Below are 22,750 nucleotides of genomic sequence, written 5' to 3'. Positions count from 1 at the left end.
AGAGATTATATTGATACCTGGAAGCCTCAGGATTTGAAGAGCACAAGATACGAAACCACATCTTGGAGATTCTCAAGTAGCCAGAAGGATTTGGAGAAGCGACATTCAGGCTGCAGTTGTCTAGGTCTGGCTTTTCACTGCCTTGCACTTTTGCAGGCGTTTACACCAGTAGAAAGAGCGTGCAGAACATTGTCACCAGGATGGATACCATTTTGCAGTGACTGTGTTTGCTTTACAGTGGTGTGAAAGAATAGCTGCAGTAGAGAAGGCAATAGAAAAATAGACTTTAGGTGGCCTAGCAGAGTCCAGCCTTCCTTAGATGTCTCTCTGGATTATTTCAGTGAATTCCTTCAGGTTATCCTGTGTTTGCATAAGAGTAGGTGAAACCAGACTAGCATTAGTTGGCATGCAGGAATAAACGGATCATTTTAGAAGTGGGCCATGAATCAAGACACCAAATAATGATGTTTACTAGTAATCAAAAGTTAATTTCATCATCAGTAGTTGGGAGAATCTGGAGCTTCATAGTTATTGCCTTGATTTTTTTCAGCTTCATTAAGATGCAATTGTTTCAAGCATGTTCTCGAACCTTTCTGGTAATGTAAAGCAATGTAGAAAATGATGGATATTTCAAGCCAAAATGGAACAGAATGGTATTTTTTCTTTGCAGGCCACTTCTCCATGTTGGGTTGCCAATGGCCTGTTCCTTCTAAACGGTGCCATACAAGTACCAGTCAGCACTGGTAGGTTTTAGATTGTGGTAGCAGAGTGACTGTGACAATGGCTTGTTCATAATGTCTGTCTTTGTATTTGCCTCTTGATTGCAAAATAGAGGCTAAAGGTTTTATTTTTTCTAACTTTCAGAAGAGATCTTAGATGTTTATGTGAATTATAAAAATGTTTGTAGATGAAAAAGGCAAGCAATCATTCACTCAACTTTAAATGATCTCTCAACTTTTCACTTTCAAATTCTAAAGTATTTGGGTATTTTTCAACTTTAATACTTACCTTTCTTACAGAGAATGTTATGAGAATAAATACACTATCATCCTTATTTTACAGAAAAAGAACTAGAACATCAACTAAATGCTAAATCTCACTAAGGGGCCTCAACACTGTCACATCTGACCTTTAGGTACCTTGCTCAAAGATAGGAAGCCAGATTTGGGGTCATATGAAATGGAAGAGAGGCAGACACTTTAAAACTGGTTTTGCAACAGGACTAAAAATCACTCCACAGGATTTCGGGACTTAGTAGTATAAAATGCTGAAGAAATGGGTCTGAAATCCACCTGTGATTCTAGATGGAAAGTAATAGGGATGTCTGTCCAAGGATCCCCTTTTGGAGCTAGAGTCTAACTTGTCCTTTTGTAAAGTAATCATGACTCAGTCTTGTCTTAGAACATGATTGAAGGAAAAGATAATGATACTTGCCATTAAAATACCTAGAATATGTGCTACATTAATATGTACTAATAATACTGAATTAGTATACTAGTATATATTATACTTTCCATCACTGGAAGGGAGCCTGACTAGTTCTCAGAAAAATAATGACCTTGTATGCTGAGATTCCAGCTGACTCTGGTTGCAATAATAGGGACTAGGATATTCTGTGGAATGGGGAAAAAAACACAATAAAGGCTGTTATTTTGTTCTGAACTTGAGCTGGTTCCTGTGAAACCAGCTTGGAGGAGTCTGGACCACTTTCCTTGTTCAGTTCAAACATGGAACGAGCTCACAGAGCCAGAGCTTATGTTTGAGGATGGTACAACAAATAGTTCATAATAGATAATAGGTGTGCTGGGCTAAGCCAGGTCTGGCCAGAACCTCTTAAGTGTCCATGTCGCCGTCTTGAACGAGTGCCTTGTGCACAGATACCTCCTTTGGCTCGGGTCTGACAGCACTGGCCGTTTCAGGCTGTTTCTGCCATCTCTGCGGATTCTTGCAGGGCTTATTAGCTTGGCAGCTGGGCCAGACCTGAGCTGGCTCACTCTGTCTCCTAACAAGCACTGCACAAACGAAGCTACCTACAATTGTGAAGCCAGCTTGTGTTGATAAACAGTAGATCTTTGCATCAAGTAAACCTTACCATCCCACAGGGCATTTTGATTCCCCGCTTTTTCCCCTGCTGGGCTGGAGACTTCAATATAATAGCTGAGCAGGTAGCATGGAGCACAGATCTCTTGCTTCTTGGGCAGATTCTCTTCAGATTCTTATTCCCAGCTTCCTAGGGGGGGATGCTGTGTTTTCTCACTAGCAGTTTTGAACTGTGATACCGTGCATTTAAGAATTATGAGACTGTGCAACCAGAGGAAGGGAAGCAGATGAAAGGTCTGCTGGTTAACTGACTCCTTAGGGAGAGAGGAGCCCTAAATTTGCATTTCTGCTAATGCGTTTTTCTTACTCGGTCAAGTAATACAGTCCTGTGAATAGGACTGTGATGTTAGTCAGCTGTCTTACAGTCATGCTAGTTTTTAACATCTTTTTTTGAAATAAACTAGACTTGCGTACTTGGTCTGTTCTACCATAGAAAACTGTTTTTATTCATATCAATAAATATGTCTTTTGAAGGGGAAGTTGTGGTATAACCAAGTTTTATCTGTTTGCTGGTAGTTTTACCACCAGGAGAGGCCATAGGCAAAGCAGGAGGCAAAGACCTTGGAGATGAGCATCAATGTAGTTGGTTCAGAATGCAAACAAAAGTAGCATGATTTCTATTTGGTTTCAAGAAAACAGGATACTGGTCTCATTTTCTAGATTTTATTAGTGTATCACAAAAGAGAGATGATTATAAACTTAATTATTACATTGAGTGTCACTGAGGAAAGAGAATAATATATTTGCTGAATGTACTTGAATGCAAAGAGATTATTTCTTTTTTTTTTTTTTCCCTAAATTCCTTCAGGTCATTACTATGACAAGTATATATTTTGTTCTATCAGTCATACAAAATGAGTACAGAGAGCGAGCTATGCAGTTGTTCTGCAGCATGAAGTTTAATGCAGAAAAAAAATTTTTTTTCAGGAGATACCAGTTTAAATAGGGAGACTGAGGATTGCAGTGCACTATCTGAACATTTCTCCACAGAAAATTAGTATTCTAGGGCAGTCACGCTCCTGCTTTTCAAAAGTATTGATTGCTCAGTTATAGCATTGACACATATCTATATTATTATCATTCATTTGAAAAGTCTTTGGGCTGTTGGATAAGATCTTCGCATTATATGATGTGTTTGCATTATATGATGAAATTTTTGGAACAAATAAGTTCATGGCATTTTTTAATAACTATGATGAGAATCCTGATTTTATATCACATGTACATTCTTAGTCTTTCTTTTTTCTCCCTCCATTTCAGCAGTTATCGTGGAGTCTGATTCTCCTCTCCCATCATGTTTATGCTGGAATGATGTCTTCAGTGCGGCAGAAGTGTAACTGAGAGGCACATCAGGCCTAAGACATCTGCCCTGCAAGTGAAACTGTGAGGAATTGGTGTTCCCAAATGTTGTCAGGAGAAGGTGTGGTATAATGTAGAACTTGAGAAGAGCTACAGATGGTGAGTTTCCTTGAGTCCTGACATGCATGTTACGGCTGTGAATAATCTTCAGTACTTTTCTATACGAAAGTTAGCTGTGGTTTAACCACCCTGGCTAGGAGACTGTGAGTTCTGATAAAGATTTGTTACTTTTAGCTCCGTTACTCCATTATTGAAGATGTAGCCCATGTACTTACCTGTGCATGTATCGAGTCAGACTCTTCCTCCTTTTGCACTTACAAGGTCACATGTGGTAAAAGGATTTCTTTGGTAAAAGATGCATACGCTGTGCAACTCCGTTTGCTTACTATGCAGACCCTTCCAACCTCTGATAGTTTGTTTACTCTAAAAGGACCTGGGTGTGAAGTGGGAATATTTTATCACTACTGATGGTAAAGATTTCCAGTGTTTCTTGGGCAGACAAACTGGGCTTGTAAAGACTGTCTGTCTTCTTCTTCAAGGACACCTACACTTGAAAGCATCTATATTTCAGGGAGTGCTAGGTTTCACGCCAATAAAGTTTCATCTGATTGAATGTGAGCAGCCAAGTACAGAAATATCTTAGTTGCAGCTGCTGGGTACTTAGACATCTATTTCATTTCAGGTTTGAAGGAGGGCAGAGTTCAAACAATATCCAACATGCTTTCTTGAGGAGTTCAGCGCAGAACTCAGTTGTCATGGCAGAGCTGTTCCCTTCCCACTTTTGCATAATAGCCAAGTGGTCTGAACAGCTACCAGAGTTCAGTTACTTGCTCAGCTGTTCATGATCCCTCTGAGAAATCTTACCCTCACCTTTAGGCTACAAAATGATCTGAGCACTAGTGTTTTCCAGCACACTCTTTGGAAGTTAGGCTATGTGCATTTAGGAATACAGAAATCATCCACCTCACAGAAAAGCTAGCAAAAGGTTGCCTGATCCTGAGATTCTAACACGTAGGATATTTAGGCAGGGGTGGAAGAGGCTTGTCTTGGGTTTGGACCTGGAATTCCTTCAGAGTTTTATTTCACAGTGCCAGGAAGATTGGAGATGCTAAAGAATCTCAAAGCCAATTCCTGTTTTTATCCTATTTGTGTTTTCCTTTCCATCTAGTCTGGAAAAAACAGCCACACCCAAAATTCTGTAGCTCTCTGTGCAAAAGTAACAAAATACTTTGTCATTGTTTTTTCTGATCTTTGGCTGGAAACAGAAGCATGTCTTCTTTAGGCGGAGAATAGTTATCAATAACATTAAATACAAATGCTAAAAGCAGAGTATACTTATCAATACCACTAAATGCAACTGCTAATAACATTAAATACAACTGCTAAGGTTTTTATTTGTAATGACAAATATGTCGCTAATACGTTTTGTTACAGATACATTTTTAGGGAAAAAATAAGGTGTGGGGGCTAATGTGAATTAATATAATAAGTAACTTTATGTAATAATAAGGTGAAACAAAAAAAATCTACTCATGTCTGAATTCCAGTGTGAATTATTTTAATGGGGATTTCTAATAGAAATGAAAAAGGAGAGAATAAAAACCAGTAATCTGAATTACTGAAATCAACAGAAACCAATTTGCTTCAATTAAACACTTGAGGATCCTCTTAGTGCTTTAATTAAGAAAAAATTAGAAAGTTTTTTATTCACCTCGACAAGCATCTCTGCAAAATGGAAGGTCCCTTGTGCTCTTCTGAAGCCATTTAGTGCATATGTGAGCCTGGATTCTCAGAACTATCTATAATGCATATAGTGCTTTCTGCTCTCAGTGGCTTTTTTCCCACTCTCTTTACGTCATTTGCCATTTGTGAGGGTTGCCAGGGTAATGACCAATCATCCCTGGAGAGATGCCTGCTAGTAGGGACAACATAGGCTTTCTCTTTCTTGGTGTTCTGCAGTATGTGCTTGAGAGCTCTTCCCGCAGCAAGATTGCAGAACTTTCATTTAGTTAGCAGGGAGGGAAAGTTTACGGAGTATGAAATAACAGCGTGCAACTGCTGAGGTAAGTGAGGATTTTTTTCTTCACTTCTTTTTATCAACAGCCCTTTCTGGATTTAATCAAAACATTGAGCATCAGTATTTATGTGTGTGTGTGTGTGCGCGTGTATATATATATTTCTTTTTTTTTTGATTTACATGTAACTGACTTTGAAATGAGTAGTAGTAGAGGGGTTGTGCATACTTTCAACAATGAAGCCTTAGCAATGCTGTGTATACAACCGGTCAGGATTTTGTTCTCTTTGTATTTATGAAGCCCACAGCCTTTCCTGCTACTGCATTCACCAAATACATCTACTCATCCCCCAAATATTTTCAGAAGAATTAATTAAGAACAAAAAACCACAATGTGTTGTAATGCAGATTACAGAACGCTAACTGTGGTTGCCTCTAAGGCAACTGGGAATTTCTGAATAGTCTTCATTGTGCTGTGTATGTACAACAGGCCACATTGAGGGGAAAAATGAAAATCTGAAGTTAAGTCCTATCCTATAAGATGTTAAATTCCCAATATCTTTAAATGACGACTATTAAAAGATACTTGCAGTCTTTTTCAACAAAGATTTTAACTCTTTGTTCACCTGTGAGCAGTAAGAGAAGAGAGCCTCCAGCCTGCAAAGCTGCAGGGTTTTTCCTGGGCAGAATCTTGCCAGTAGGAGATGAAGATGTTAAGTGCTTCACAGAATGGACCCCAATTTTTATTTATTTCTGTATTTATTTTTCTTCTTTTTTTTATTTTATTTATTTTTTTGGCATGTGAGGACACCTAAATACTACTTAGTAAAAGAAGAAAAAAAAGGTCTTTCAGAAGTTCTCAATGACCTCTGAAGCTTCTCTGAAGTATTTATGTGTGATCTGGGTTATAAAACATATGACTGAAGTTTGTTTTTATTTTTTTAATGAAATATTTTGGAATTATTTTGGTCAGGTGTGTGTTTTTTGGTAAAGGGCCTGTGTTTGTATGCTTCCTGCCTGGCAAAAAGGAGCAATCAAAGAGGCTGTTGTATTGTTTTCTGCAGAATATCCAAGGTATCGATGTTTAAAATAGTAACTGCCTTACCAAAATTACCATTTACTGCTCAATGTATTTTGTGCCCACACAAAGCTTCTATGTGCTTTGCATCCTGGAAATATTGCATGTCATGATGGGTGTGACATTTATTAATGAGAAGAGAGCACATCCATCTATCTCACCCTTGCTTTGTGCTTATTGCAAATATATTCAGAGCAAATGTTTGTCTTAGGATTTCCCCCCATGGAAATACACATGTAGGGCATCTCATTTAGTACGTTAAGTTCCAGTTACCAAATTTTTACATGCTGCTGTGTGTGCAGATGTTTATCATAGCTTTGCATTATCAGAACAGCTGGAGCACAGCAGTGAGTGTCGATGTGTGTACAGGAGAAAGCAAAAAAACATTGAGTGACCAATTTGGCCTGAGAGGAAAACGATCTTTTCAGGCTATAAAGACAATGCTTATTCAGAAAGTAGCCCTGTTTCCCTTTTTTCTTGTGTTGTTACCTCTATTCTTGATACTGCATTTAAGCAATTTGAGGTAGGTATTACAGCTAAGTGATTGGGTTAAAGCGGAAAAATCAGTATATTTGTAGAAAATTTAGCACTACCTATATTCCTAGTTTATCTGCATTCTGTGCGACTCCATGTTTTCTTTCTTTTTCAATTTGGGAAATAAAAAGGATCTTTTTTATTATTCTGGGTGTTATCTTACAACAGTAAAATAACATCATGGCAGCTATATCAGACATGCTAATCAGTAAAGCAGTTTTTCAAATGAAGGATGGAAAGATAAATTGCTTTTGGAGCAGTTAGTGGGTAGGAAACTCCGGGAAAAATGTGGCCTGTCTTTGTGTTTACCTTCCTCCTGCCTACCTGCTGTTTATGCTCTTCACCTTTAAACTGCCTTTGGCCGTATTAGGTAGAAAACAGCATTTAGTTGGAGACGGAGGGACAGAGAGAGAGAGAGAAGTTGAAGAGAACAGAAGGGGTTAAAGGCTGCAATGAGAATTGCCTCCAATATTGAGTGTCCCTCCASAGTTAGGGCAACGTGTCCAGGGCTCTGAGGAGCTCAGTGATGTAGGAGATAGGTAACTTGGCAGTGACAAGTCTGGGAAAGCAGGAGGCAAAGAGCTTAGGAAGGAAAGCTCTAAGGGTGACTGCAAATAAGCGGTTTTAGGGATGCTCTCCCTGGGAGGGCAGTAAACTAGGCAAGCAATGATGAGCTCCAGGAAGCAGAGAGATCTGGAGCATCTTCCTAAAGCTGGTCTTTGTCATGGAAAGCAGGGAAAGATAGACTGGATAGAGACAGGCACTAAAACTTGGAGTACAATAAAATCCAGTGCAAGAATGCTGCATTTTTTCCCATGGAAGCAGTAGAACTACTTGAGTAGCTGATTCTGTTTAGCAGCTTCTACCCACCGCACAATATAAGCACTATTGAGTAATATTGGACTCTTTTAATACAATGTCTTTTCCTGGAAAATTTGGAGTGCTGAATTCCAGTCTTTTTTTCCCCCTTATCTTCTGAATACTGAGGAAAAAAAAAGATGAAGAATAAATGGCGCAATTGCTCCATGGCTGAAAGGTCTGGCCTTAGATCAGGCTGAAGTACAGGCCAGAGAATGAGGAGCATCTGTATGAACAGAAAGGCAAGTTAGGATGGTGAAAGAGAAGCAATGCAGAGAGGTGCTGATTAAGTACAGGAGGATCTGAAAACAACCAGCAACACAAACTTCTGACCCCATGAAAGAACATAAGGAAGGAAAGAATTGGAGGTGCATAGCTGCTGAGTCAACAATAGCTTCCAAACATAGAATACGAAAATACAAATCATTATTTACAGCATTGCTACTAGCACTGCAGTGGACAGCCCAGCTTAAGCTGCAGCGTTTAGTATTAGAGGATGATTCCCTTGGGATTTGGTTAGTGATTTTTATCTGGTAGAGAGCATTTATCCATGACCTAGGATTTGCTTCCCCACCTTTTTTTTTTTTTTTTTGTCTATATGAACAGTGTCTTTCTTAAAGGTGTACGGTGAGGTTTAAGTAGTTATTCTAATGATTAATGAGACTAGATAATGAAAAGTTTACTAATTCATTTTTATCCAAGCAAAGCCAGGTGGTTCTAGATTTTGCCATTGTTGGAATCTAAGCTGGAATTGCATTACCTGGATTTGAATGTCTACTGTTCTAAATAAGCATAGCTCTGTTGCTCCTGGGAGCTGGTGACCTAACCCCGAAGTCCGTGATGTGCAAACATGAAATACGTTTATTCAGAGCATTAGGGAAATAATTCCATTAACTTGGTTAAAGGCACCAGAAAGCACGGGAATAGCTGGAGTAAAAATACCTGCTTTTAAATTGCCACTTAGTAGCATTTCCAAAAAAAGGTGATGGTTTTATCATACAAAGCTGCAGTCCAGGAACGTGTTCTCACACGGGTACAATAACAACAGGCGACTATCAGAACTATGCACAGTTAGGAAGTTTTGAATCTGAGTACCTATTAAAATGCTTTTCAACATCTCTTCTAAAGTGCACGTTAAGGGTCACTTTGAACAAGTAACTATAGAAAAAGTCTTGTGGTTTAAAACAGGAGCAGTTGACAGAGATGGAGATTTTAAAGCATTTTACTGAAAGTTTCTTACTTGTAGTCTTAGACCTACTTTGAAATGATTTAACTGAGTTTCATTGAAAGTAAGCTCAGTTGCTCCTAAACTTTCTTTTTTTTTTTTTTTTTTTTTTTTTTAAACTGTGGTATTGGGAAAGATCGTTACACACTTTAGGGCTTGCATCTCCCCCATATATAGACTGGGCATAAGTAATATTTACATTGGAGATTCTGGACTTATCACTCTCTGTGTAATGTTTTGAGTATTTGTGGTGTTCAGGGCCTGATTCCTTAGATATGCAAAGTATTACAACACAGAGCCCTCAGAGATCCCCCCCTTCCTCTTGTTCTTCTAGTGCAGTTACAAGGTCGAGTTGAAATAATCTGTGTGATTATGAGAGCCTGTTTGAAGAACTTTCCTGGAGAGCAACATCTGCTATCCGGTGATAACAGTGATTCAAAGGGGCTCTCAGGGAAGAGCGTGGAGTCTGTCTGAAGGAATGAGCAGGATGACTCAATAATTCACATTTGGGAAGAGACACATTGGCCAGCCCTGCAAATGTGACGCTGGAGCTTCCTCATGTGCCTTCCTCGAGGCTCTTGCCAAGGAGCAGGAGCCGCCTCAGCCCGAGTGCAGGATAAAACTGAGAAAGGAGTGAAATAGTGAGGGAAGGTATCAACTGCTGTCATCCCAGGGACCTTCTATATCCCCTTATATAAACGGTACCGTGGCCCAATAGGATTCTGTTGAATGGGCATCTTCCTTCAAGTGCTGAGCACGCTTTCCTTCATGGTGTTAAGCTTGGAGAATAGTTGAATTTAGCTGAAAAAAATGAAAATAAGTTTGGAGTTTCCCAATCCTGTCCACTTTGACAGAACCTCCTCTTTTGCAAGCATTATCTCACACAAATAAGGCCCCTCAGAAGTGCCATAGAGCAGCATCATATGAAACACTGTAGACCTGAAATATTGTTCAGCTCAACTGATTGCAGATCCTATTGACTTTGATGGGTGTTAGATTCAATTAGGGATTGCAGACTTTAGATCACTGCCTTTGGCTTATATCACCGCAAATATCATTGATGGTTGTAAAGCTTTCAGGGATCTTTCAGGCTTTTAGGCCACAAATTGACTGCAATGTGAAAGTCTTGCTTGGGGATAAGAGGAGCACTTACATCCATCTCATCTTTCATTTACTTATTCCTGACTCTTGCTGTGCTATTCCTTGGGGAGGGCTCGTATAAACCATGCAATTTAACCATGGGGAAATGGGGAGGGAAAGGAGGGTTGTCTTAACAGAGCGAGATTCAAGTTTCATTTTTGTTAGAAGACGGGTTTGTAGGTTTATTTTATTGCCTAAAATGTAGAAGTGAGTCCAGTTAATTTTAATTCCCATAGAAAGATGAAATGAAGGTGCAGTGAATTTTGACTGAATATTGAGGAAGAATTGACAGTTCCCCATGAGCAACCATGGATACATTCTAGAAACTTTAAAACTACACACAGCAGAGCACCAGAACACGGGGTAAAAAAGAACTACCCAGCTTCAACAAGAGGAAATGCTGGACAGCCATCCAGAATGTCCACCTTCCACAGTGCTGCAAACACTGGCTTTAAAGCCAGTGCCCAGTCCCTTTACAGGAGCAGCACAGGCAGATCTAGAGTAGCTTTTGCATGGAATTCTGACCACCCAGCCTCTGATCCCAAAAGGAATATGGGTGGGAGAGGAGTCCTGGGGCTGCTTCTGTGCTAGCAGCAGGGTGTGGTTACTGCTCTCTTCCACTCAGTGCTTTGGGGAAAAGCAGCGAGTTAACAGCTTCATGTATAGTATGTGAAAACTCTCATTTTAGGTTAGGAAAAAGAAGTATTAAATACAATGAAATATCTAGAAATTATGTTAAAATGCATTTTAGATATAGGAGCTATAGAAAGTAAATGAGAACAAAAGCAGTTAGTAGGGATGGGCCTAAGTATTTTTTGGAAATGTATTGCAAAAAAAGATCGCATTTTGGGTAGTAAAATTTGACTATCTAAAATTTTCCCAGAAACAACTGCAGGGAGAATTAGAAAAATCATACATATACACATACATATTTTAGGTCTAAGTTGTAAATTTAAGAAATATATCTATGTATAGGGAAATTGATAGATGTAGTGGCTAGAAGTGACTGTTCAATTCTGTCATCTTTGGTGAAGTGAAATTGAACTAAAAAAAGGTAGTCTGCTCATACTAGGCATTTTTTTTTGCTGCAGAGAGCACAATAAATGTTATCTGTCAGAGAAACAGGCCATTTAAATTCAAGCAGCGTAGCATCTTCAGGCAGAAGGGCTATTTTTAACTTCACATGTAGCTTAATATAGAAACGGAGCAGTTGAAGTCCTTTTTTTTCCCCCTCTCCTCTAACTGTGGATTTTTTTATAATGATTGTAGATACCCTTGTGTGAAGAAACTGAGCAGAATAAAAATACTATATCCTGAGCTTCAAGGTCGTAAAAATACACCGCCGAACAAAGCAGCTTTATGACAGCATTGTCATACATATGTACACACAGAGATCACAGAGATTAAATTAGATTGATGTGCTATTTTGCAAGTGTGAGGGCCACTTTGGTAATTTGTCAGGGTCTTGCATTTTATTTTAACATACATTTATGCAAGATCTTACCCAGATGAGTACTATCTTACATAGAAATTGCTGTACATGCATATAGTCCTATGCAGCACATGATAAAGACAGAATAAATTTCAGCGGTTTCTAAGGGAGAAATAAATAAATATGAGAAAACTGGCACTGATTCCCTGCATTAGTTTTTCTGAACCAGCTTCATGATATTTGTCTTTGTTAGTAAGTTAATCACAAGAACTGAGAACCTCATCTCCTTGCAGAAGATATTCAGGAACTGCAGGAACCTAAGAATTGCAGATTTCACGCTATTAGCTGATTATAGGCTTTTTAACGTATTCAGAATATGAAAGAATCCACTCACAAATGGAAGTACTTCCAAGATGGCTTGTTGCAAACAGTCTTCTTGCATAATTGCCTGCTCTGTGTCACTCAACAGGCATCTATTGAATTTCAATAGTGTTTCAGCATAAAACTTGATTCAAGCTGGATTTTATAGTTTACCTGTTCAAGCTCAGCCGAAAATGATCCTGAAAGCTATTCTAGTTGTGTAACAATAACAAAAAGCAGGGAGAGACATGTGCCATTGCGACAGAAGTAATTGGGTTATTAATAAGGAGAATGTGACATGGAAGCTCAGCTCTCTTTCTGAGCATGGTGACACCTTCACCATTAACTCTTAAATGCCCTCCGGCACACACAAGGTTTTCAGTCTCTGAAATTTTGATTGTTCAATGATTGTTCGAGTACAGGAAGGAGAACTCTTTTTCTGCAGCTACCTGAAATACTGCATTTATGAAATGGAAACTTCTGCTGCCATTTATTCCTTAACTTCTGACAGCTAAAATTAGAGGCTTTCATTCCATTGTTTTTATACACAGAGAAGCATGATGTAACATAGTAAGAGCATTATAAAACAAGTTAGAAATTAAGAGTTATACTCCTTTATGTTTAATGGAGGTTAAGAAATGTCTTCTAGAGCTAAATTCCTGAATTGACAGCTTTAGGTGAGGGTTCTTCTGTCTTTCTCCGAAGCATTTCTTTTGGAGAAATACTCCTTTTCCTGGCCATCTACTTGAAGGCAATATGGGGTTTCCCTAATTCTCTACTGGACGGATAAACCAGAATTAATTTAGTCTCTGGGAGGTATTTTAACTGTTCTAGCAGACTAGGAAGTTGAGACTCTGAAGTGCAGTTTAGATGGGGAATTTTAATTTAGAGCCCTTTCTAAAAAAAGAATATTCGGTATTATAAAGCAGCACCAATATATGTTGAAATGTTTGAACTTCATAGAGAGAATGTGTTTTTTTCTCATCAAAGGCTTGATCTGAAGCTTATAGTAAAAGAAACACTCAGCACTCATTATCCTTTCTTGTTTTAGGTATGTTGGTAGGCTGTCAGGAGGCAGGCTTCAGTTTGCCTATTAAAAAGAGGTTTAAAAAAAGATTAAAAGCCATCCAAAAGGAGCAGCAGAGTTGTCAAGAAAGAGCTGCAAGCTTACTGACTCGAGGGTAACATTTTTATTCTTAAAGCAACACAGGATACACTTCAAATGATTTGTTGAATGACTGTATAAAATGTAGCCAGCCTTTAAATGATAAATGTCCATTTGTGCTTTTTTGCTTTCATTTGGTTTGTAGTAAAGGGGGAAACAAATGTTTTGAGGGCAAACATGGATTCTGTCTTTGGATTTTCTCACTCTTCATGGCAGATGTCAGCTATGGAGAAAGCTGGTGACATGCAGAAGAGGCTTAGGTAAAGTCAGACTTTGAGACAGGAGCTTGAAGCAAAGTTGGGGATTCTGAAGGACAGCATTAAGATACTCTGACTTATTTTTAGTAGGTTTCTGCCATTGTAGGTCAAACTTATTTGATGAGTTGATAATTATAGTCACGTAAGAGAATGAATTAGAAAAATGACTTTTTTTTGTTTTTTATCCAACATAATAATAATAATTAGTTCTAATTTAATAATTGTAATCTGTAGATTGCTAAGTGTTTTATATTGAAGGTCAGTATCATAGCCCTGTATTACAGAAATGGAGGCACAAAAAAGTGAAGCAAATGCCTAAGATCAATCAGCTGATTTGTGGTAGAACCAGGAATAGACCCACATCATGTAACCCAGGTCTAGTCCTCGTGCTCTCTCACCCTAGCAGACCAAAGCAGCACTAACGTTTTCATCTGTGCATCTGAAACAAACTTCATCATGTCTTGAACTTTAATTGTTGATAGTGTTTCAGATGGTGATGATATTAAGCTCTGGACACAAATATTTATATGCACACACCTGGGCTCAAATTTTCTCATCTTGTGATTTCCTACAAAATTCTTGCCTAAATGTCCAGGCAGATTCTTTCCTAGAAGCATTAGTACTCAGAGCAAGCGGAGCTTCAGGTGCTACCCTGCTAAGCAGGACAAAAATTCCTACTAAGTAGGATGGCTGGATAGACTGTCCCCAGGGTTTCATTAGCAGCCTGCTATGACCTGCTTAGTCCCCGTGCACATTCTCCACTCTGTCGTCAGAAGAGCCAAGATTTGCATGTTCTTGAATGTGTAGTATTGTGCTGCACATTGTCTTGACATTTGCATAAATGCTCAGCATGGATTCCACACCTCTCCCTTGTGTTCTGCCTGCTGGGAATGTTTTCTGCAGCCATTTGCCTCTCTCTGACCTCCCTGAGAGCTGCTGGTATTTGCTTGGTGACAAAGCAAGCCTGGTTTCCCTCTGCTTATTCCCTTGCTCCCGTGGGTTGCTACTAGCTGCTCTGCCTGGGTTGCTGGTGAATCATGGCTTTTCGAGCCTTGGTAGTGCTCCATGCTGTAACGTGCAGCCTGAGTCCGAACCTGTTGCATCCAGTTAGGTCTCCAAGAGAGAGCACCCAAGATAGTGGAGCCTCCTGGCTGTTTTCTTTGTGTCTGAACCCAAAACAGTGGTTCCACTCGTGGCCTCCATTCTGCTGCCATTTTGTACTGCCTGTGTTGCTGCTTTCGTTGGCAGAGAATCACATGCTTAAAATACTGGGTCTTCCATAAGAATGTTGGTTTTTTTTTTTTTGTGCTTAATGATTTCAAGAAGTTTAAGCCATAAACCTTATAAGTCTATGCCACTAGTGACGCTTTGTAGCCCAGCAAAGAAAATGCATCACTGCTTTCCATGGCCCCCAGACACAGGAGGATGCCCAGTAAACTGGGGCTTTTATAAAACTGTCTTCTCAGAAATGGGAAATTGATTTTATCAGAGTGTGACAAATTGGAAGAAGTAAATGAATTGATATCCAGGTGAAATACAAGAGACTGTAACAGTCATACTGTGTATCTGATTAATTATACAAATACAAAGTGTTAGGCCTGTGTAGGGTTTTTCACACATCGATACACAAGCAGTTCATAAACATACATAGCCATCACATCCCATGCTACAGCTGATGGGGCATCTTTCATCTTGGAGAAGGTGGCAATAGATGAAGCACTAAGAGCAGTCAGGTTTAAGAGCACATTCTCACTGGAGGGTGTCGCAAATTGAGATGCTCTTTAGACATGTGAACAACCAGAAGTATCACAGCAGGAAAGAGTGTGGTTGAATGAGTAAGTGCATTGATAAGATCTGCTACATTTAACTTCAGCAAAATTTATGAAAGTCACAGAATTAGGGTGCAGAAATGCAGGGAAAGATGAGTAAGGGAGTTGCATCTCTGCCCCCTGACTACCTCTCTGACTGTTTAACCTTGTCTGTCCAGGTTGGTGCCTATATGAGGAAGACAGTTTTCCTGGACTAGTGGGAGATTAACTGCACATAAAGTCCTTTCAGAAAGTAATTCAGAATCCACAAGGATGGCTCCTGATCTGAATCACTTCTAGCAGAGCCTGAGGCTCTTCCCTGACTATATAGGATACTTTGTTAAATTAACTGCCTGCTTTAAGCACCTGAGCTAGGTATTAAATTTAGACAGTGTAAAAACCTGGTGTCTTTAGCGTGACTCCAAAGGCAACCTCATAGGCAGGACTGCAAATCTGATATTGGCAATGTTCTTTTCCTCCCGTGCCATCACCGCAGCAAAATTACATTTTCCCCTCAAATTTCCCTGTCTGGTCTGTATATGACATTTAGATCCCATGTGTGGAAGCTGAATGATTTGTCTGAAACAGAATAAAAAATAGTTGTACCTTAGCCCTGTACACTGGCAACGGGATCTAAAGTAGGAGAGAGTGAAGGATTCTCCTTCTTCTATGTTCCATCCCAGAGATGGATATTTAGTCTTGTATTTGGGATTGGCTTCTGTAATAGGTTCTGACAATATGATAAATTATACTGTTTGGTTGAACAAGATCTATGAAAACGAGAGCAAAGATCATAATCAAAACAAGATCTGTAGTGTTGGTACCATATCTGATTTAATAAGAAAGTGGTATTTATTTGAAAGGGAGTATAAGTAAAACCTGGCTTTTCATCAAAATGGCTGACAATTTTTAACTCAAATAATACAGTAAATACTGATACAGAAGGAAAAATGGCACTTTGCCATGGTACCGATGTTGCAAACTGAAGGTTGCTGCTGTGACAGATTTAATGACAGACTCGTTGCTTATATCACTGTAAGATCAATATTAGATTTAGAAAGTATGGGAGGGAATCTGAGGAAGAAAATGAGTGCTGGATGCTGCAGAACTGAGCTGAAACCCAATTGCTAGACTGACTCTTTGGCATGACTTAGTGAGAGTCCAGTTCCCAGCCATGGTTATGTTGCAAAGCAGAAAATAGAACACATGTTAAGGAATATTTTCACAATAGTAGAATATAGAGCAAGATGTGTTCAGTGGACCTCCAACATTTATAAAAAGTGTGCAAAGTGGTAGGAAAAGCAGCTCAAGGGAAATATGTTTAAAATTCAAGCAAGTAGACTTTAACTTCCAAATATAACTCTTGTAATAAATGACTTTGGAAAGCTATACATAGAGACACAAATTATTCTCAACCCTGTGTTTGAGAAATGTCACCCATTCAATGGAAAAATATGCTAACGCTGCTCCGGTATGCAGACTTGCCGAGAGAAGATCTCTCTCTGTGATGCTGACTCATGAACAATAATTTAATCCAGTCCTTTGAAATGCACAAACCTGTATCTGCATCCGTGCAGAATTCTTCTAATGCCGAGCAAAATGCGTGCACACATACAGCTGTTAATGACACCTTTGTCAAGCTTTCCTGTTGCTTCCAGTCTCATCGCATGTACGTTTTGACTGTAAGTGACCATGGTCACAAACACATTCTCTGGGCAGAACGGGGAGTGAGCGGCCTGTTCCCACCTTCCTGGGCTGCTCCTGTGTCATCCCCCTGTCTCCGCTGCCAGCAATTCCTCCGTGCTTGTGTGATGTGGGAGCTCCTACCCGGGCACGGCGCGGCCGCCCTTTCAGCAGCGCTTGGGCCACCCTTTAAAAGTCCCTTTGACGTCAGCTCCGCTTCGGGGAGTGTTTCATGTGACTGATAACAGGAGCTTTCCTGATGCAGCCTTTCAAAGGAGTGGGCAGGGAAGCGCAGCATGATTCTCCAGGGGACGTCGTCTTTGATACTTGAAAGGGACCTTTTCATGTTGGGTTTGGAGAGATTGTGTGCCCAAGATACTGAGGAGATTTATGACATTCCAGTTTATGTTTTTGCCTCGGGTGATTGCTGTTTGATAGCTAAAAGTGAGCAAAATTCAGGAGAAATTCCAAGTGCTTAATAGCTCATAGAAAAAAATAGATATTTCACATGAATTTCTGCCATTTGTGAGATGCCAGGTTCTCAAAGGGTCAAGTGCATTTAGGGAAAAAAATGAAAGCTGTTAATAAGAGAGTATTCCTAAATGAAAATATGGTGTAGAGAATTTCTTCAGTAATTGTATACGTATCTAGGTCATTGTATTAATACTTGTCACTTACATAAGCAACAAGTTTACAATAAGCAAGTTTAACATAAGTTGCCATTTGCATGCATATGCAAAACAAGGTGTATTTTGCTCTATCTAAAAATTGTATTGTGCATAAAATAAGAAGGAAATGGGTCACCTCACAGGGAGGTTGGGGTACAGATTTACAGATATCTATCCCACCATATATTGAATGAATGTTTTGCTTCTCTTCAGTCAATGAGAATAGTAATAATTCTATCATATAAATTCAAATGATGATACACTGAAAATTAAAGTTGCTGGGATAAAAGCAAATGTTACTTTCCCGGAAAGACAAATTAGGTGATCCAGATGATTTCCAGAATGATGTAACGTAATATTGCGGATTTGCAGAGAGTCTGGGGGTTTTGTGTAATTTGGAGTTAATCTATAAACTGAGGGTTTATGGACTGGAAATAATGGAAGGAAACAAATCTGGGCACACTTGTAAGTACAAGTTTCCGTAGATGATGTAATGTGGGCCTGAAAGGAAGGATAGTGACGTCCTGGGAGGTGACAACTTAACAGAGAGGAGAGAGATGTGTGCTCTTTTACAGGGGCCCCTAACCTCTTTTAAGTGTTTCTGTAGCCCTGTTTAGGTGTATTTAGTTGAATGAACATGAACTGCTGGAGGTGCAAAAAAGAGCAGACAGGATGAGTAAAGAAATGTCGCTCCACTTTTTGAAGGGAAACTAGCTTCATCTATCCTCCCAAATGGAGGTTGCAAGGGAGATGCATTTTAAATCTGCTGGGATGCATGGATAAGCTCAGTTTCCTTGCTCACCCATAGCCTCTCCGCAGAGATCCGGACAAAGCTGCCCGTCGCTGCCTGCTGCTCCAGCACGTTTCCTTTGCCCCGTGAGCCCCTGTGTGACACAGGCTGCAGGGGAACAGTCCTTTCCTCGAGGCCGAGGGGAATGGTCCTTTCCTCGAGGCTCTCCCGAACTTGCTGGCGCCGGTGCCTTGCGCCGGGCCCGGGCGCCACGTGAGTTGCTGCCTCGCCGCGGTGCCGGTGCCGCGGCGCCTTCCGAGAGCGCGCGAGTGCGAGGCGCTCACATCACCCTCCCCAGGGTGGCCCTTGTTAACTGCTAAAAATAGTCCCAGGCAAACACAGAATAGACAAATCAAATGTCTGCTCAAAGCAGGAGTGAATGGGAAGTGAAGCGATAACAGCTCAGCTGATGGGCTTCTTATTTAAACCTAAGGGTGACAACGTTGGGCTGCAGTCCTGGTAAATGTAGTAGACAGTGGCTTAGGACTTGCGAGGTGGGAGAGCCCATAGGGACAAGTCCATTCCCAGTGCCATTCCAGAACTGTGGTGGTAAGTGAGCTTTTTGTGTTTATTTCCCACAGTTGGGTTATCTGAGCCAAGTAATCTGTGTTATGCTGTTCCTAATGAGAAGTGTAGCTAGGGGATTCATAGCACGGGAATGATGTCACTGTTACTGCCAGTCTGATCGTAATTGTGTGCAAAAATAAAGCAGAAAGCAATATTCATATAATAAAATGAAGTGTTCATAGCTTAAGAAATAATATAAGATATAAACTATAAGAAGGCTTAGGTGGTGCCTGGAGTTTCCAAGTGTAGGAAAATACCCTGCTCAGTATGTGCAGAAAAATACCCTGTTCAGTGTGTGTTCTGGGGCTATTCAGTGCAAGATCATTTGCAGACTGTGCCACGGCCTGTGACATTTAGGTCTCGATTATAGATCTACGAGATAGGTTAGGTTTGAAGACAGATATCACATTTTCTCACTTTAACATAATCCCAGTTTTGTAATGGAAACTTCTGCTTAATGTTTCCGTGGTACTAGCAAGGTGTTTCAGGGAAAATAACAATTTACACTGTTACAAATTAAAACCACCTGAATGAAAAAGTAGGTATAAAACAGAAGCAATATAATATGGAAGTTGAGATTAAAGAGGGACAGGGTGCCTCACAACCTTTGAAAATCCTGTTCTGGAGTTTCTCTACTAACTAGGTCACAATTCATAGCTTGGTCTTTGCCTTTTAGAGATGTTTCTAACCAGAGCTGCTCATCACAGCTCTTTCTGCTTCTCTTGACTTGCTGTCTAAGGGAAGGACGGTTTAGAAATACAAAGTTGTGACTCTTCCAGGCAAACACCAAAGATTCTCATCTGGGTTGGCTACATCAGCCCATGGGGCTGTAACTTCTTTGGCCAAAGTATCCAGGTTTTCTCAGTCGCGTTTTGAATCGCCTCCCACGCCCTTCCGGGGGGAACGGAGCGCGTGAGCGATGCGGGATCCCAGAGCGCATGCTAATGAAACACCAGATCCATTACCGGCCTCAGCCGTTCTGCAAGATCCAATTACATGATCTCTGTGAAGGAAAAGGGAGTTTGATTTTACCCTGTGCTCATCCTGTAAATGATGATGTTTCTGCAAGATATTCACATCCTATCATTATGTCCTTGTGCTGATTCATCTGGGTTGGAGATTGTTTAGAGCCAGGATTTCGATTTCCATAATATTTTTATAAATCCATTCGATAATTGTCATTAGATAAAAATGAAGAGCGCCTGGGTCATTGGCTTGCTTAGTGTGACATATAAAGTAGAACTTCACAAGATCCCTGGGAAGGATCAAAAGGCAGAGGGCCAACATTTGATTTACCAAATGAAATTACATTGTCTCTGCTATATAGAATTTCAGACCATGGTAGTGATAGTCCCTTTTGTTCTTCAAAAATGAGAATTCTGAGTCAAAATTCTGCTTCTCTGTTGGCCACAAATTCTTTACCATTATCCTCTATCTTATTTTTAATGGTATAATATCCTATTCCTTTTAACTGCAAGTGTAGTGTTCTGAATGCAGACTGTTGCACAGTCATTTCACTGAGTCTGCAAGCAGAGGAAAAATATGGAACAAATTACACATTCAGTGGTGGTTGTTACAGGTGTAAAATAGAATAACAATAAAAAAAAAAACTTATTGAAGAATTTTTCCCCTGCATGAGTTATGAGTTTGAGATTTTTTTCTTTTTCTGAAGGGGACTATAGGTGACTGCTTAAAACTGCCTGAAAGAGTAAGGTCTGAATGAAAATGCATGTAAGAAATAGAAGTACAGGGAAGTTTTTACAACATAAAATATGTATTCTGAGCAGGTGGCCGACTGCTTGTTTAGAATGATTTCCTGTTGCTCTGAATTATCCTTGCTGTGTTTCCCAGAAGGCTGAATGTTGCTGTCTCCTGCAGACAATGCAGCAACGCCCTTATTTTCTGCCAGCAAAAGCTTTTTCCATTCCCAAGCTGCTTCAGTCTACCAGAGCGACTCACCTCTCTAGCATGCATTTATCTGCATCTAAAGTGATTTTAGTCACAAAAGATTATTCTCGCTTGCTTTCGGGGACATTGTCAGGGTAAAGGCACAAAAACGGAGATCTGCTGGCAGACTTCTTGACTGCTTAATGCTTTCCAGTGGCTTTCATAGCCTTGATACTGATAATCATATCAGTAGAACAAAATGCCCTATAGGAAATGTAATTTCTTGTTGGAAAAATAGCATAGCAGTGTTGATGTGACCTATACTTAATTGTATAGGTGATGACACAGTCTTGCACCTTCTGTTTTCAAAGAAATGCTCAAAATACTCTCAGCAAGAGATGAAACTACCTGGGTCTTAGACCTCAGTTTAGCTGAACATTCGACCCTTGTGATGTTTTTTTCTACATGTGCGTGGATCTGATACTGTATCTATGGAAAGTTAGTTCAGTTTGTATAGAGGCAATGTGGAAAACTGAACTGTGTAAGTGATTTTTTTTTTTGACAAGATCTAAGAATGGAAGGCCTAAATAATTAAATAATCTAAAAAATTTAGAAGAAAGTATTTGTAATATTTGTGTGGGAGTCATATTCATTGGTTTTGCATATCCCAACCTAAATCATAGAATCATAGAATGCTTAAGGTTGGAAGGGACCTCAAAGGTCATCTAGTCCAACCCCTCTGCTCACACAGGGTCACCTAGAGCACGTGGCACAGGGCTGTGTCCAAGCGGGTTTTAAAGATCTCCAAAGCCGGAGACTCCACAACCTCCCTGGGCAGCCTGTTCCAGTGCTCTGTCACCCTCACTGTCAAAAAGTGTTTTCTCAAGTTCCTGTGGAACTTTTGGTCCCTCAGCTTGTGGCCGTTTCCTCTAGTCCTCTCGCTGGCCACCACTGAAAAGAGGCCGCCCCCTCCTCCTCACTGCCTCCATTGAGGTATTTATAGACACTGCTCAGGTCCCCCCTCAGCCTCCTCTTCTCCAGGCTGAACAGGCCCAGCTCCCTCAGCCTTTGCTCATAGGGCAGATGTTCCAGGCCCCTGATCATCCTGGTAGCCCTGCGCTGGACTCTCTCCAGCAGCTCCACATCCCTCTTGTCCTGGGGAGCCCAGAACTGGACATTGCGCTTGGGGACACCAGGCCAAGCAGTTCTGTGACCACTCCATTCTGTACTTCACACCCTCCTGACCCTCGCAGCAGACAAGGGAATCAGTTTGTTTTGAATAACAGGAAACTGCTCTATCAAGGAATATGTTTTACTTTGCTGGAAAGCTGCAATGTGTGGCCCAAAAGGAGAAGCATAAGGGGGGAAAAAAAAAACCCAAAAAACCAAGGAAAAACACAGGACTTAAGAGTAATAAATGAAATAATCAAACCGACATCCCACAGTTCCAGATCCATACACTATTCTAAACCAGATCCTCTCTTCATATCAGTACTATTCAATACTTGATTTGAAAGACACATTTAGGGATTGTCCTCCCATAGAGGATAGTAAACAATATCTTACTTTTGACTGGGCACAAGAGCAGGGAGGGAAAACGGCAAAACAACAATTGACATGTAGTCCCACAAGGATACACTGAGGCACTGGTCCTATTCAGAAAAGCCTTGTAGCCATCCTACTCCCAGTGTTTACCCTCGGTCCTACTGCCAAAGTTTACCCTCGGTGCTATTCCCGATGTCTAGCCTCGGTGCTACTCTGATGTTTACCCTCGGTCTTACTCCGATGTTTACCCTCGGTGCTGCTCCGATGTTTACCCTCGGTC

At 40.3% G+C, this 22,750-nt stretch overlaps 1 protein-coding gene across 2 annotated transcripts in view; it reads left to right on the top strand.

Moving 5' to 3' along the window:
- The first annotated feature begins 3,365 nt into the window (after positions 1-3,365).
- Positions 3,366-22,750, top strand: part of GNB4 (G protein subunit beta 4) — a 58,276-nt gene continuing 38,891 nt past the window's right edge. Inside the window, exon 1 of one of the 2 annotated variants that reach the window (XM_026045132.1) lies at positions 3,366-3,558. The gene's annotated coding sequence lies outside the window, so the exon portion shown is untranslated. Of the gene's footprint in view, positions 3,559-5,436; positions 5,523-22,750 lie in introns of those variants that run through there. The other variant, XM_026045133.1, reaches the window with a different exon arrangement.

Source organism: Nothoprocta perdicaria, unplaced genomic scaffold, assembly GCF_003342845.1.
Source record: "Nothoprocta perdicaria isolate Ctin4 unplaced genomic scaffold, notPer1 scaffold_4, whole genome shotgun sequence".
In the NCBI taxonomy this organism is placed as follows: Eukaryota; Metazoa; Chordata; class Aves; order Tinamiformes; family Tinamidae; genus Nothoprocta; species Nothoprocta perdicaria.
The sequence above is the reverse complement of the archived record's forward strand: the minus strand, read 5'-3'. Positions and strand labels throughout refer to the sequence as shown.